This window comes from Macrobrachium nipponense, chromosome 14 (genome assembly GCF_015104395.2).
Source record: "Macrobrachium nipponense isolate FS-2020 chromosome 14, ASM1510439v2, whole genome shotgun sequence".
Taxonomy (NCBI): Eukaryota; Metazoa; Arthropoda; class Malacostraca; order Decapoda; family Palaemonidae; genus Macrobrachium; species Macrobrachium nipponense.
The window spans coordinates 30697137-30712368 of record NC_087207.1 but is presented as its reverse complement, the minus strand read 5'-3'; the positions used below and the strand labels follow the sequence as shown (position 1 = coordinate 30712368).

At 46.6% G+C, this 15232-nt stretch overlaps 1 long non-coding RNA gene across 2 annotated transcripts in view; it reads left to right on the top strand.

The window, feature by feature from the left end:
* The window catches only part of LOC135226083 (uncharacterized), a 32572-nt gene that overhangs the window by 136 nt on the left and 17204 nt on the right, over positions 1 to 15232 (top strand). For both annotated transcript variants that reach the window (XR_010317148.1, XR_010317147.1), the window contains exon 1: positions 1 to 252. This exon is cut by the window's left edge and continues 136 nt beyond it. This is a non-coding gene — a long non-coding RNA (uncharacterized LOC135226083). The remainder of the gene's footprint in view (positions 253 to 15232) is intronic.

The window sequence follows — 15232 nt, the reverse complement described above, 5'->3', positions numbered from 1 at the left end:
GCCCAAATGATGTCTAATGTCGCTGGAATCTCACAATCCCGGGACGTCGCTTGCAAACGGAATCGTCATCACCCGTGCCTGATCCACAAATTCCAGTTCATTAAAAGCCAAAAGCAACCGTCCCAGCCAGAAAGAAAAGAATAATCGTGTACCCGGAAGATTCGGATGATTCCGATTTTCAATAGGAAGCTTTTTATTTCTGGTGAGACTCTCGGACCGGCCACGGATTTGACGACTCGCAAAATCTCCAATGTAAGTTTATCGATGTATATGTACTTTATGTTCATTGATTTAGGTTGAAACAAAGCAGGGCAGTGTTTTTATCGGCAAGTGGAAGTCAGGGCTGCTCAACAAATCCGAACATTCACGTTCGCTAGCAGTTCACGTGTTCGAACTATGAACTTGGACATAAGTTTAATCCATATATTCTGGGAAATACTATTACGTGCATTTATATATCGGTAAGAAGTTACGGGTACCAGTCATCCGAACGAACAAGTTAAGGATCCTTAATTTAAATGATTGCTAACATTGTATCATTACAATGCTTGCTTACTTAAAGAAACCACCATACGGGGGTCCAGCCGGCTAGGTAAGGGCACGCGCCCTAAGTAAGGTTAGGTGACAATCATTTTATCCGTGCCATACTGGGGTCCCCGGCCAGGTTACGGCACGCGACCTAAGTGTGGTTAGGTTGGTTCCTTTGGTTAGGTCGCAATCACTGTTACCGCCCCCCCGGCCAGGTAAGGGCACACAACCTAAGTCTGGTTAGGTTGGTTCGTTTGGTTAGGGTCAGTTTAGTTGGACAGGTAGCGCATCTCATGCCTGAACGTTCTCTTAAGCTAACAGCGCTTATATTCGGTCTACGAATGTTGAGTAGGGGGACAGTTTAGTTACCTAGAACGCACATCTCGTGAACAGAACAGAAAGTCCACTTAGGCTAATGGCCCATATGTTCGGGCTACAAATGCAGTCTGCGCATCTCATCCCGAACGTCCATTTAGGCTAATAACCCAGAAGTTCGGGCTACGAATGTAGAGTAGGAGGACGTTTAGTTACCTAGGCCACTCATCTCGTGAACCAATTAACTAGCAGACAATAACCTTTACCAACTAAACTGAGTAGGGGGACAGTTTAGTTAGCCTGACCGAACGCGGAACAGATGTGGAGTAGGGGGTCATCCACACAGCCATTTCGTTATTTTCCCAGTGTTCATTGTCGTCGTCTGTGTATTCCCCCCACCCAAAAACCCCGGTTTCCCAATAGGTCCGCCCTTACTGTTTTATGGACATTTACCCATTCTTCCGTGTTCTCCCCCCACCCAAAAACCCCGGTTCCCAACAAGGTCCCCCATTACAGTTTTTTTGGTTTTATATTACTACACATTTTTTCGAAGCTGGCGCCAAAACAAACGGCCGCCATCTTGTTTGTGTTTGTCCGCCGATTACCTAGCAGACGAAACCCATGGCCAACTAAACTGTAGGCGCTCCAACAAATGACAATCGGGCGTTTCTCCCACAATGAAATAGGAAAAAAATAAAATACTATTGGTTACAATAGTATATTGCATGAAAAACAGATCCCAGGGATAAGAAAGAGAATTAATCTTCCAATATTTCCGCAAGCCTTTCTTTACGATAGTTTCTACAAAAAATTTCTTGAACAGGGCCAGAAATTAATGATAATTTGATTATGCGTGAACATTGTGGTAGATCTAGTGTACTTATCCGCGGCGGCCCAGAGTATGGCAGTTGCGGTTTTTCTATGCAATTTTACCTCGTGAACAAGAATTTGAAGTAATATTTATTCAGACGACACTAATTTACCTTTGAAGTCTATCCTGCAGTAAAGGGATCCCCATTGGGAACCGGGGTTTTGGGTGGGGACAAAACCCCAACTCTATCCTACGGTTCGGGGACCCTCAGTGGGAGCCGGGGTTTTGGGTGGGGAGAAAACCACTTGGGGATAGTTTTTGCAGTGTTATTGTGGTATTAACCACATTTATCACTTTTAAAAACACGAAATACAGGCGGAAATAAAAAAACAAAACTAGCGATAGTGGAGCAGTTCCACATCCATACTCATCTACTAGGTACTACTACTACCACGACACTGAATCCTACTACGCATGCGCTAATGCTACTGCGCATGCGCTAACTGTAAGGGAGCTTTTGGCCTAAACTCGGACTACTTAGTGAGGAAAAAATGGTTTACGGGAGGGATACATGTATTTAGCCAGACACGTTACAGTATGACCCCTACGTTGCTACCAGACTGAGTGAAGTATTGGCTGGTAACATGGTTTCTAGATTTGGCGGTTTCTCACCAAATTTGGCTTTTTTTTTTTTTTTTTTTTTTTCTAATTTGGTGGGTAAAAATTCACGTTGGCTGGTTAGTGGTTTTTTGGCTGGTTTTCAGAAACTTTCTATTTGAGCTAAACAGTGATCCCACGTTTAAGGAATCTGTCCCCAGATTGGGAATTTTTAAAGGTTTTCAGGAAAATCTTGGGAATTTGAATAGGTTTTCAGTAGAAACTTGGTAACATTTAAGCAAAATATGTAGATGGATTAAAAAACTAAATCACACACACACCAGAAGACCACAAAACAGGCCGCCGGATTTTCGGAGAGCGAGCCTCATTTCAAAATTTCAATTCATTCTCGTTTTTTTTTCCCTGTATTATATTAGTTTATATTATGTAACCAAAACTATGGTGCCGCTATACAAGCATATATATGATAAAAATATGCATTTATAAAAGAAAATATAACGCACATATATTTGACAGTTATTTGGGTTGGTTTGGATTTCCATTTGGCGGGATTTTGGCTGGTTTCATGGTAGACTTTGGCTGGTTGGTAGTGGTGTCATCTGGGAACCCTGGCTGGTAACCATACGTTGAGTTACATAAAAGCATTTACCTAATTTGTTTATTAAACATTTGTGAATTCTAGTGTTTATTCCTTTTCCTTTTTCCATAGTATTTGTATAATTGTTTTGAAATATCCCCACCTAATAATTTCACCATATATAATTTGAAATGTTATAATTGAGGACAGACACCTAAAAATGCTTAAGTCTTGATACTAGAACTAGGTTTTAGGAAGTTTCGATACCTACCTACCTACCTGTTATGTGTAATTGTACATTGCGTTGCATATTACATACACACTCCCTATATGATTTATACACAACTCAATCTCACCCCTTTCCAGTATTCACGACTGGCTCTTTATGTTACACCATTTATAATGCATTTCTCACCCATACCAATACCTAGATTAAAGTTTGTTATATGTTGGTTTATCTACTAGTTTTACTTCCTTGAAGGGGGGTACCCGGTTAGGCTAGGTTGGTTAGTTCAAGGGTGGGTACGGGGGGCTCTGCCCCCCGGTCAGGCAACATTCCCTACTGGGTTAAGTTCCCTACTAGGTTAGGTTAGGTTATATTCCCTACTACTATGGGATTCAGGGCCTCTGTAACACTTGTTTTTTCGCAATAACTTTTTATCTATGCATTTCATAAATATAACGCTTATTCAGAATACTTATTATATCTACACATAAATTTTGACTATTCTGCATTACGTAGGTTGAATAAATTTGGTACTTACAATGTAAAAGTGATTTTTTTTTTTTTTTTTTTAAGACGGGCCAACTTACTCGGAGAAAAGGTTTCGAACGCACTCGTTACGTAACTTATGACAGCATTTCTTCCCTCTTTCTTGATAGATGATTGGCTATACGTAACAAATGACAAACAAATTTAAATACAAGCAAAGCAGCACACTTTTATGAACTCTGAACCTCTCCATTGATAATTGTCATAATGAACAAACCAACAAACTATGTTAATAAATACAAAAACACTTTGATCATTAGTCTAACTCCCAAAATAAGTTTCCTAAGAAATTACAGTCTGCTTTAAAAGCAATCAGATTGACAAGATGTAGGGAATAGATGGTAATTTTCAAAAACATAGTAGACAAGCTATATCCAATGTCATGCAATTTTTATTTATTGGCTATCTACCTATTTACTGAAAAAAAATAGATGGTACCGTATATTGGCTTTAAACCTTCACCAATAATTATCGTCAGAATGATAACTTCATGAGGCTCCACCCACTTTGGCCTCGTTATAATTTAGGATAACACTGAAGCTATCATGGGCATTGTAGGATTAGAAAATTTAACTCTGGCTATAAACTCATTTCTCGAGTAGTTGTAAGAAGTGCTAAATGATCCCCAAGGATCCCAGCAGTTGGCCTAAACGTTTAATTCATGTATATTACTGCTGTACTGTTGCGGCACTACTGCTACAGTAGTATTACTACGCTAGCACAGATACCCCACCCACATCTATGTATCGTTCCGCCATTCATAGTCTTTGGGTTTCAGAGCCGATGGAACAAGGTAAATGGGTTTCTGTCTAGTGGATTGGCAGCGCAATATTTCGACAAAAGGTGTTTACTTTGCTTACGTAATGAATGTTTTTCGACTCTTGGCTTGTAATCATTGGCCATGGCGTCGGTTAGATAATTTTTACTCTATAAAAATTAAAACTATCGGGTTTAGGTTATTGATAATGCTGACAAAATTTGTGTGGTTGTAAAATATACATATGTCAACTTTCAGCTACATCCGATGCTTTGACTAGGAGCAAGTCCAAAAAAATGTGTTACAGAGGCCCTGAATCTCGTAGTAGGTTAGGTTTGGTTAGGTTACATTCCTTACTAGGTTAGGTTAGGCCTTTAAGGGGGGTACGGGGTGGCTTCGCCCTCCCGGTCAGGCAGCATTCCCTACTAGGTTAGGTTGGTTAGGTTACATTCCCTTCTAGGTTAGGTTACATTCCTTACTATGGTTAAGTTCCCTACTAGGTTAGGTTAGGTTATATTCCCTACTACTATGGGATTCAGGGCCTCTGTAACACTTGTTTTTTTCGCAATAACGTTTTTATCTATGCATTTCATAAATATAACGCTTATTCAGAATACTTATATCTACACATAAATTTTGACTATTCTGCATTACGTTTAGGTTGAATAAATTTGGTACTTACAATGTAAAAGTGATTTTTTTTTTTTTAAGACGGGCCGACTTACTCGGAGAAAAGGTTTCGAACGCACTCGTTACGTAACTTATGACAGCATTTCTTCCCTCTTTCTTGATAGATGATTGGCTATACGTAACAAATGACAAACAAATTTAAATACAAGCAAAGCAGCACACTTTTATGAACTCTGAACCTCTCCATTGATAATTGTCATAATGAACAAACCAACAAACTATGTTAATAATACAAAAACACTTTGATCATTAGTCTAACTCCCAAAATAAGTTTCCTAAGAAATTACAGTCTGCTTTAAAAAGCAATCAGATTGACAAGATGTAGGGAATAGATGGTAATTTTCAAAAACATAGTAGACAAGCTATATCCAATGTCATGCAATTTTTATTTATTGGCTATCTACCTATTTACTGAAAAAAAATAGATGGTACCGTATATTGGCTTTAAACCTTCACCAATAATTATCGTCAGAATGATAACTTCATGAGGCTCCACCCACTTTGGCCTCGTTATAATTTAGGATAACACTGAAGCTATCATGGGCATTGTAGGATTAGAAAATTTAACTCTGGCTATAAACTCATTTCTCGAGTAGTTGTAAGAAGTGCTAAATGATCCCCAAGGATCCCAGCAGTTGGCCTAAACGTTTAATTCATGTAATTTATTACTGCTGTACTGTTGCGGCACTAACTGCTACAGTAGTATTACTACGCTAGCACAGATACCCCACCCACATCTATGTATCGTTCCGCCATTCATAGTCTTTGGGTTTCAGAGCCGATGGAACAAGGTAAATGGGTTTCTGTCTAGTGGATTGGCAGCGCAATATTTCGACAAAAGGTGTTTACTTTGCTTACGTAATGAATGTTTGTTCCGATACGTAATACAAACCCTCGGTCCTTTAACAATAGGAGGTAACTAGCGGCAGCTGGGACGGTCGTAAGCTTCGAACAAGGGAGAGAACGGTAGTTAACTGCTTGTCCGAATTCGTTGCACCGCCCGCGCGCCCGAGAGGTGAAGAATCACTTTTGCTTTCGGTCCGCGGGACGTGTGAAGGACGTGTTCGTCATCGCTCTCTTGCTGCCGCTTCATCGTCGTATGCTTTGTTTATATTGTGTTTTCTACTAATGGTTTGGTTGACTTGAAAATGAAACTGTAAGTACACTGTTTTCATTTTCATTACTTAATTATGAATCAACATGGAGCTATCGCCGTAGAGACGGCGATTTCCGCTCTTTTCATGAAATTGAACCCTGAATTATGTCTCGGTGCCGATGGCTGGGCGCACTCGTGCCGAGTCATGTATTTTGGGCGAAAGTGTGTAATGAAAGATGTAAGTACTCTTTTTCATTATATTTTTGCCCTGTGCGTTCGTTGCCGAGAGCTTGATTGCGCTCGGCAAGAGCCTCTTATTTTGTATGAATAGAATGCAATGAAAGTGGATTCGCAATGCAGTTTTCTTTTCATTTTCATTTATTAATTGCATCAAATTTAATTTTGGATCAATTTCCGCTCTTACCCGGAATTAATCCTTACGATTTATTGCTGTGAAAGTGAAAATAGCAAGTGCAGTATTGTTCATTTTCATATATATTTATGATAGCATCATATTATTATGGATCAAGTTTCCGCTCTTACCGGGAATTGATTTTTCCCTCTTTAACGTTCTATGAAGTGAATCGCAAGTGCAGTATTCTGTTTCATTTTCATATTACTTTTCACTGCTGTGCGGGGGTAGGGGAAGCGAAGGTCTGCCAGGAAGTCGTCGGAAAGCTCTCCCGCGACTCCCTTGGTATCCGATTCTTCGTCTTCTTTCCTGCCCCCCGCTCAGCTTCCTCGTATTTTGTTTTGGGGTCTTCCTTCCGTTCGGGGTGGGGGCATGTCCCCCCCCCCCCCGTGCGTGAGGGAACCCCTCTTACTAATCTGTCTGTGCTACCGCAGGTGCTACAGCCGTGGGAGACGACCTTGGACAGGTATGGACCACTGCGGCTGCAGGGCGTGCCTAGCATCCACGATCTGCTGCAGAGTCTAGCGAGGTCTGGGGCGGTGACCTTGGAGTGGTCTCCACTACAACCTTCACTGGCCGCTTATGCTGCTTCCCCCCGCTGGTCTACACTCCCCATGCTGTGTCGGTGACGCCGTCTGCCGCTACTAGGGCCGGTCGCCGCCGTACCGAGGAGGGGTATGCTGCCGCCGACGCCTGTGTTTTCTTCGTGTTGCCTGCCCCTAGACTTCTTCGCTGTTCCAGCAGCTTCGCCCCTGGACCGGCCGCCAGTACCACGCTGGCTGCCGATGATTCTACGAGGCGATGGCTGGGCCTGCCGTACCTGTCGCTGATGTGGTTCCCGCTACTGGCTTGGCTGTCCCTTCTGTGTTTACCGCTGCCGCTGTTCCTGCCGCTCCTGAGCTGGTTGCTGTTCCTGTCGCTCCTGGTTCCTGCGCCTGTCCATGCTGGTCCTGCCCATGGTGTGTCTTCCCCAGTCCCAGGTCCTTCCGGACAGGTGCAGTCGGGCCGTGTTGCTTCGGCAATAGGCCCGACTCCGGCCTGGGATGGAGGACCTGACGACTGTCCTGCGTGAGCTGACGAAGAAGAGGAAGGTGTCATCTTCGTCTGTTGCTGCCTCCTCTTCCCCTTCGACTTCTAAGGCCCATAAGCCGAAGAAGAAGAAGGCTGCCTCCCCCCCCTAAGAAGTCCTCCTTCGGGAACTTCTAAGGGCCCGTCCCACCTCGGTGGGACGGGGGGTCCTTTCTGCTGGTCCTCCTGCTCCTCCTTCGGGAGCGGGGCCCGTCTCCCCTTCCGTAAGGAAGAGATAGACGGGGACCAGAGGAGTATCGGTTAGCTCTGGTACTTCCTCGCCTGGTGCTAGCAGCGATGCCGCTACGCCAGGTTCCGGCTCGGTCTCTCGTTCGCGGGAGATCCCGAGTGTACGCTCTCCCTCGGGAGACCGTGCAGCCAAAGTTTCGGCGCCAGAGTTCGCTCGGCGCCAAGACCACGGCACGGAGCAGAAGGCTGGCGAGAACCGCTCAGGTGACTCTCGCCAGCCAGCGGCCGCTCTCGCAGCGACCAGCTGGTAATCGGGTTTTTGTTATTCCCCCTAAGAAGACTCCTTCGGGAACTTCGAAGGGCTCGTCACATTCCGGTGTGACGGGGGGGTTCTTCTGCTGGTCCTCCTGTTCCTTCGGGAACGGGGCCCGTCTCCCCTTCTGAGAAGAAGAAGAAGACGGGGACCAAGGGTGTGCTGGCTACCGCTGGTACACCCTCGCCTGGTCTTGGCAGCTCTTGCTGCTAAGCCAGGGGTGTACCGGCTCGGTTTCTCGTCCGCGAGAAGTTTCCGAGTGTACGATCTCCTTCGTTCGGGTGACCGTGCAGCCAAAGTTAAGACGCCTGAGTTCGCTCAGCGTCATGACCGAGGCACGGAGCAGAAGACTGTCGAGAGACCGCTCAGGTGACTCTCCGCCAGGCCAGCGGCCGCTCTCGCAGCGACCAGCCTGGTACCCCCACCTCGGGTGGACGTGACGGTCCCTCTGACCAGCCACGGGTTGAGGCTGGGAAGAGGTCCCCCAGGTCCCCTCGACCGGGGGGGACGGTACCAGCCTTCGGCTGGTACCCAGCGCGTTTGACGTGCGCGAGGACGCTCCACCGGTCTCACGGCGAAAGCGAGCTCTGCAGGTCACCTGACCGCCGCTCCCACAGGGACCGGGCGGATACGGTGACCAGCAGCAGCTCGTCTGACGCACGGACCGGGGTCGACGTGCTCAGTCGAGCGCTCGCCACAGGTGAGCGGCACGGCCAGGCCTGCAGATCGATACCCCACCGCGGGTTGGTGATCGGCTGCAGCCCCCCACGTACGCTGGTCCTGCCAGCGAGCGGGGGGGGAGCGTCAGGTCTGTCTCTCCACTACCTTCAACTTCCTCGGGCTACACCGGGAAGAGCGAGGTAGCTAGGAGTGATCGTAGAGGTGCGCCGCTCACGATCCCGTCACGACGCCGCACGTGCCACGTATGGTCTTAGGACCAACCAGGACGTACGCGCAAGTGATTGGAGGCGACCGTCAGGGGGAGAGGGGGTAGCGTCAGTTCTGTCTCTCCGATACTTCAACTTCCTCGGCATACGCCAGGAAGAGCTAGGTATATAGGAGTGATCGTGAGAGATGCGCCGCTCACGATCCCGTCACGACGCCGCACGTGCCAGGTTGGTCTTAGGACCAACCAGGACGTACGCGCAAGTGATTGGAGGCAACCGTCAGGGATCTGTTGCTGGTCCTTCTTCTGAAGGAGGAGGGTCCTGGGAGCTGCTCTTGTTGGAGGGACTGGACGGTCATACTCCTCAAGACGCTGTAACTTCCGAGATTCAGAGTAACTTTACCCAGGTTATTGCACTGATTCGTCAGCACAACGACCGGGGGGAAGGATCGCCGCTCCCACCAGCAGAGCCCATGTCTCTGCTAGAGTCGTTTTGGGGCCCGAGAGGGAACCCAAACCGACGGTGGTATGCCCGCGATCGGAGGGGGCTTACGATTCTGTCTTGAACCAGAGTCTCTCGTCTCCGGACAAGAAGGCTCTCTCAGTTTCTGGTCTCCGGTCGATCAATGCTACTTCCACCTCCTCTACTGCGACAGCGGCGTTTCTATCGTGTCTTCGGCACACCGTATTTAAATACTCCTTCGGTCCTCCTGAGAGGTTTCGACCTCGACGGGGAGGGGGGGGGAACTTGAATTGAGTTCGGAGGGACGGTATCGGCTCTCTTCTGTCAGGTGTCGATCAGCCCCACCCAGACGACGTTCACAGTGGCGGCAGACCCTTACCTACAGTGAGAGTTCGTAACCCTCCTCGGGAAAAAAGTTTTCTCCTGACGATACGTTTTCCCAGACTCTAGAGGGCCATCGCCGCAAGGCGATGGCTGCTCCTTCTCTTCTCCAACTGCTAGTTCCAACTGGGCAAGGCGAGCGAGTATCCAATTCCTCCCCCATTCCCCCTCTCTCCTTACGGCTACGAGGGAAAGGGGAAGGATCCTACAGAGATTTCTCTGTAGGATCCCACGTTGGGGACTGCGCTACCAGGGGGACCTTCGGGTCCTACCTGACGTAAGCCCCGGTCGTTGAGGAGGGATCCTGCCCCATTCTCGATTTCTACGGGAATCGAGAGGACCACCAGCCGATATCGTTTGACGAATTCGGTTGGGGGGGGGTTTCGCAGACTGCTTAGTTTAGAATTCTACGGAATTTCTAGCGCATCAGAGTGTTTGGAGTTTCTTACGATCTCCAAACACTTAGGCGAGACCACGGTCCCAAAGTGAGCGAGACGAATGAATCCCCGATATGTTACACGATAATCGGGAACCTCGCCTATGCTCGAATTCCTGGAATTTCTAGCATTAGGAAAGAAGACTGCTGCTGAAAGAAGACTATCTCACAGTAGGCGACCAACCTGGAATAGAGAAGAACGGACGGGAATATCCAGTTTGGCTGGAACTATCGTCTTAGTATTCTGTTCACCATTGAAGCTTTCCTTCGAGGAAGACTTCTCCTTCACTCTCTTTAATAGAGAACGAAGGTGGTCGAGCTACCGAAGCCTTATTTTGTTTTCTTGAAGGAAAGAATTTAGGATGGAGATCGTTGTTCAGAATCCTACAAATATACTACGTATATTAACCTCGCGACATGATTCTGCTAAGCAGTTGAATGGTCCGAGGGTAGGCGCATATCCTGGTTATTCTACGGATTGCGACTTAGACGAAAAGTATTCTAATTGAACTGCAACCCGGGTTGCCTGCAACCTCCCAGGAGTTTCCAGTTTCAATTTTATATACTTATGTTGTCACAACAACACCATTTTAGCTTTTATATTTACCGAAATTAGTTTCGCTTAAATTATAATTGCTCGAGCATATCTTTTTATGCTCGGTGGTTCTAGCCGAACGCATTCCTTCGTGGAAAGGATTACTTGGCAACTCAGGATGACGAGTCAGCGACAGCTACTGCGTATTGAATTGCCCGAGGCATTTCAGTATCAGCTGCCGCTTTGAGATAGACGGTTGTTTATGTCTTTCTCACCTGCTTTGATTGAAAATTAATAACAACCGTATCTCTGCCCAACAATCACGGACTTAAGTCTCTGATTAACGGGGATTCTCGCATACATGAATGACCATCTACTGCTGAGAAACGCTAGTATTCATCGTCTTCGGTATTGCGAGAATTTTAAACAGAGATATCTATTCGACTCTCATCTTTCTGTTTACCGCACGGTAACAGAATTCTGTAATAGTCTCTTGCTGCATTGTATCCCGATAATGCGAATGATTTTGCGGAATCTGAGTTTGTCCTCAAAATATCTTGTATTCGGAGGTGTACAATTGTTCATTGTTCACCCCGGATTAGCAGATGTATTGAAGACATCGCCTACTCCCACACCTGCCAGCTCTACTTCCAAACGTTCAGCCCATGAGAAGCAGTTCTTCAAGCGGCTCTCCCTGTGTTTCATTACTGAAGAACGCCCGCTTTCATTGCACAACGGACAGCAATGAAATGGCGGTTAGCGTTTTCAGTCATTTGTAAGCACAGGTTTAGAATCTTGAGATTCCTTCTCTCGATTCAGCTGGAAGACGTAGGTTGCATTCATTGCCTACCGTTCATCTTCAACGTCACAGTGTTTGTTTATTTTCGCCTTAAGCTGAGATTCAACGTCTATGAGATTTTCTTGCCATCATGGGACCTCGGTCTTTTGAAGGCAATTGACTTTCGCCTTTTGAGCTTATGCATTAAGAGAATCATCGCCGCGCCGTCCTGGCATCGGTGGACTAACAAATATTTTATTTGTTTGGTGGCTCTCAGCATAACTCTTTTAAAGGGCGAAGGTCACGTGACTTACCCGGATGCTTGGACAACTTGCCTCTACTGATTCCGAACCAGTCAGTCGGCAGCTGTCAGAGCGTCCGAGTCAGTTACGAACTATGCTGTGGACTTAGTTCGGTTGTTCCAGAGCAATCATTACTTCGTCTTATAGCTTGTCAGTATGAGTTACTGTACATAACCAAAGTCGAGAAGAGGGATAGGTCATACGACTATTCCCTTCTTTTCGTCTTAGGTAACTGCATGACTTCTCTTGAGAAGTCAAGCACAAAGGGATGGGGATTTGTGACGCTCGATTCGTACCGATCTTCGTAGCGAAGACTCAGAACCCTTCGGTAACTGACGATTGGTTCGAGTCCTTCACAATACCCTCCCTAATAAGGACGTCACCGCCTCCGATACGAAGGCTATGCTGCTTTGTCCTGTGAAGGTGCGACGGAGCTGTCTGAAGAAACTCGACACCCAGGATGAGTGTGGACGCCTCTTCAATCATTCTCTCGCGTTCCGCAAGAACTTCTCCGTGGCGCAGGTAATGAAGGCAGGCGCCTGGTCCAACCGGACCGCATGCCACCTCCTTCTACCTTCAGGATATTGCCCACAGTTCCTTGGAGTCCTTCCTTGGGAACCGTGGTGGTTGCTCAACACGTTGTGTAGTTAACCCCCGACCCTCGCAGCTGAACAGCATCGAGTCCTGGTGTGACCGTAAGAATGGATGAGGAATGAGAGTGTGACTGGCTCCTCTTCCCATCTTTTTCTTCCCTCTACCTTTGGGTAGAGGGACACGGTCGTCACCCTGCTGGGTAAGGACGAGATGCAGGTGAGCTACTCAATAGAGCACCATCCTATCCCTTTCAGTAGGGATAGGAGTAAATATCCACCACTTTCTTCCAACAAGGGGGAGGAAGTGGATGCCAAATTGAGACAAACCCATCATTTTATGATTGTCTCTTGCAAACAGGAACAAGTTCTGCTTGCTGGTACGAAGAGATACGCTTGCCTCTCTCTTAGTACTTGGCCCAGAGGTCTGACCATTGATCCTGCGGTGACACCCCGATCAATCGGACAGAGGTTTGGATCCCTCCCTTGCTCTTACGACCAGGGAGGCATCCAGGGTTGGGACGAAAACCCACCAGTCTGTTCACCAAAAGACTCAGATTCCTCCCACCAAGAAGTGAGTCTTCCTATTGTTAAAGGACCGAGGGTTTGTATTACGTATCGGAACAAATGACAATTTGTCGAAAATTGCATTTTTCCTAACTATACAAACCTGAGGTCCTTTACATATAGTCCCACCTCATGCCACCCCTCACTCTGCAACTTTTTGCATGGGCCTAAAGCAAAAAAGTGATTCTTCACCTCTCGGGCGCGCGGGCGCGCGCACGATCGGACAAGCAGTTAACTACCGTTGTCTCCCCCTTGTTCGAAGCTTACGACCGTCCCAGCTGCCGCTAGTTACCTTCCTATTGTTAAAGGCCCTCAGGTTTGTATAGTTAGGAAAAATGCAATTTTCGACAAATTGTCATTTTTCGACTCTTGGCTTGTAATCATTGGCCATGGCGTCGGTTAGATAATTTTACTCTATAAAAATTAAAACTATCGGGTTTAGGTTATTGATAATGCTGACAAAATTTGTGTGGTTGTAAAATATACATATGTCAACTTTCAGCTACATCCGATGCTTTGACTAGGAGCAAGTCCAAAAAAATGTGTTACAGAGGCCCTGAATCTCGTAGTAGGTTAGGTTTGGTTAGGTTACATTCCTTACTAGGTTAGGTTAGGCCTTTAAGGGGGGTACGGGGTGCGAAGCCCCCCGGTCAGGCAATATTCCCTACTAGGTTTGGTTAGGTTACATTCCTTACTAGGTTAGGTTAGGTCTTCAATGAGGGGGGTGAAGCCCCCCCCCCCCCCCCCCGTTCAGGCAACTCCTTAGGTTAGGTTAGGTTGGTTAGGGTACATTCCTTACTAGGTTAGGTTAGACCTTTAAGGGGGGTTTGCCCCCCTGGTCAGGCAACAACCCTTCTAGGTTAAGTTCCCTACTAAGTTAGTTAGGTTAGGTTACATTCCCTACTAGGTTAGGTTAGGCCTTTAAGGGGGGTACGGGGTGGCTTCGCCCTCCCGGTCAGGCAGCATTTCCCTACTAGGTTAGGTTGGTTAGGTTACATTCCCTTCTAGGTTAGGTTACATTCCTTACTAGGTTAAGTTCCCTACTAGGTTAGGTTAGGTTACATTCCTTACTAGGTTAGGTTACATTCCTTACTAGGTTAGGTTAGGCCTTTAAGGGAGGGGGGGTACGGTCCCCCCCGGTCAGGCAACATTCCCTACTAGGTTAAGTTCCCTACCAGGTTAGGTTAGGTTACATTCCTTACTAGGTTAGGTTACACCTTTAAGGGGGGCCCCCCTGGACAGGCAACATTCCCTACTAGGTTAGGTTACATTCCATACTAGGTTATGTTAGGCCTAATCCCCCCCGGTCAGGTAATATTCCCTACTAAGTTAACTTCCCGATTAGGTTAGGTTAGGTAGGTTACATTCTTTACTAGGTTAGGCTAGGTCTTCAAGGTGGGGTACGGAGGGCCTCCCCCCCTCCCCCGTGCGGTCAGGCAGCATTCCCTCTAGGTTAAGTTCCCTACTAGGTTAGGTTAGGTTACATTCCTTACTAGGTTAGGTTAGGCCTTTAATTATTATTTGTTAGGGAAGTGAGTGTTAGGCTTTTGCCGAAAGTTACGTTAAGGTTTCTGTTATTATTCAGTGGGGTGCTGCTAAGACAACTCGTACCTTCCACCTTACCCGTCCACCCTCCCCCTGTGCGTTACCCCCCCCCCCCCCCCCCCCCGCCCCCCCCCCCCCCCCCTTAGTGAACATATGGCTCTGTGGTGGTTGGGGAGTTCAAACATGGCAGCTGTGTTTACATTTCCCTCACCGTAACGAATACTTGGTACCGTCCCCTATAGGACCGTTCTTCGGTGACTTAGACTATGGCAATTGACATTTTCTTTGTTATTTTAGTTGATTTACAAGGGTTGTAAGTACCTTTGGGTTTGGTACGGCTATTATGTAACTTTCAAAGGTAAATTACTGCTTAGTTACAGCTGCCCGAATGGATATTATTTTTAAATCTTGTACAGCAACTAAAATAACATAGGAAACAGTCAATTGCCATAGTCTAAGCCACCGCGGATTGCTTCTGTAGAAATACCAACATTGTCATAGACAAAAAAAAAAAATAAGGGGGAAAAAAATAGCCAATGATATAACTTAAAAAGATCCCCGTATTTTGACTGGAGGAGCGACATTAGTGGGAGAAGGAAAAGT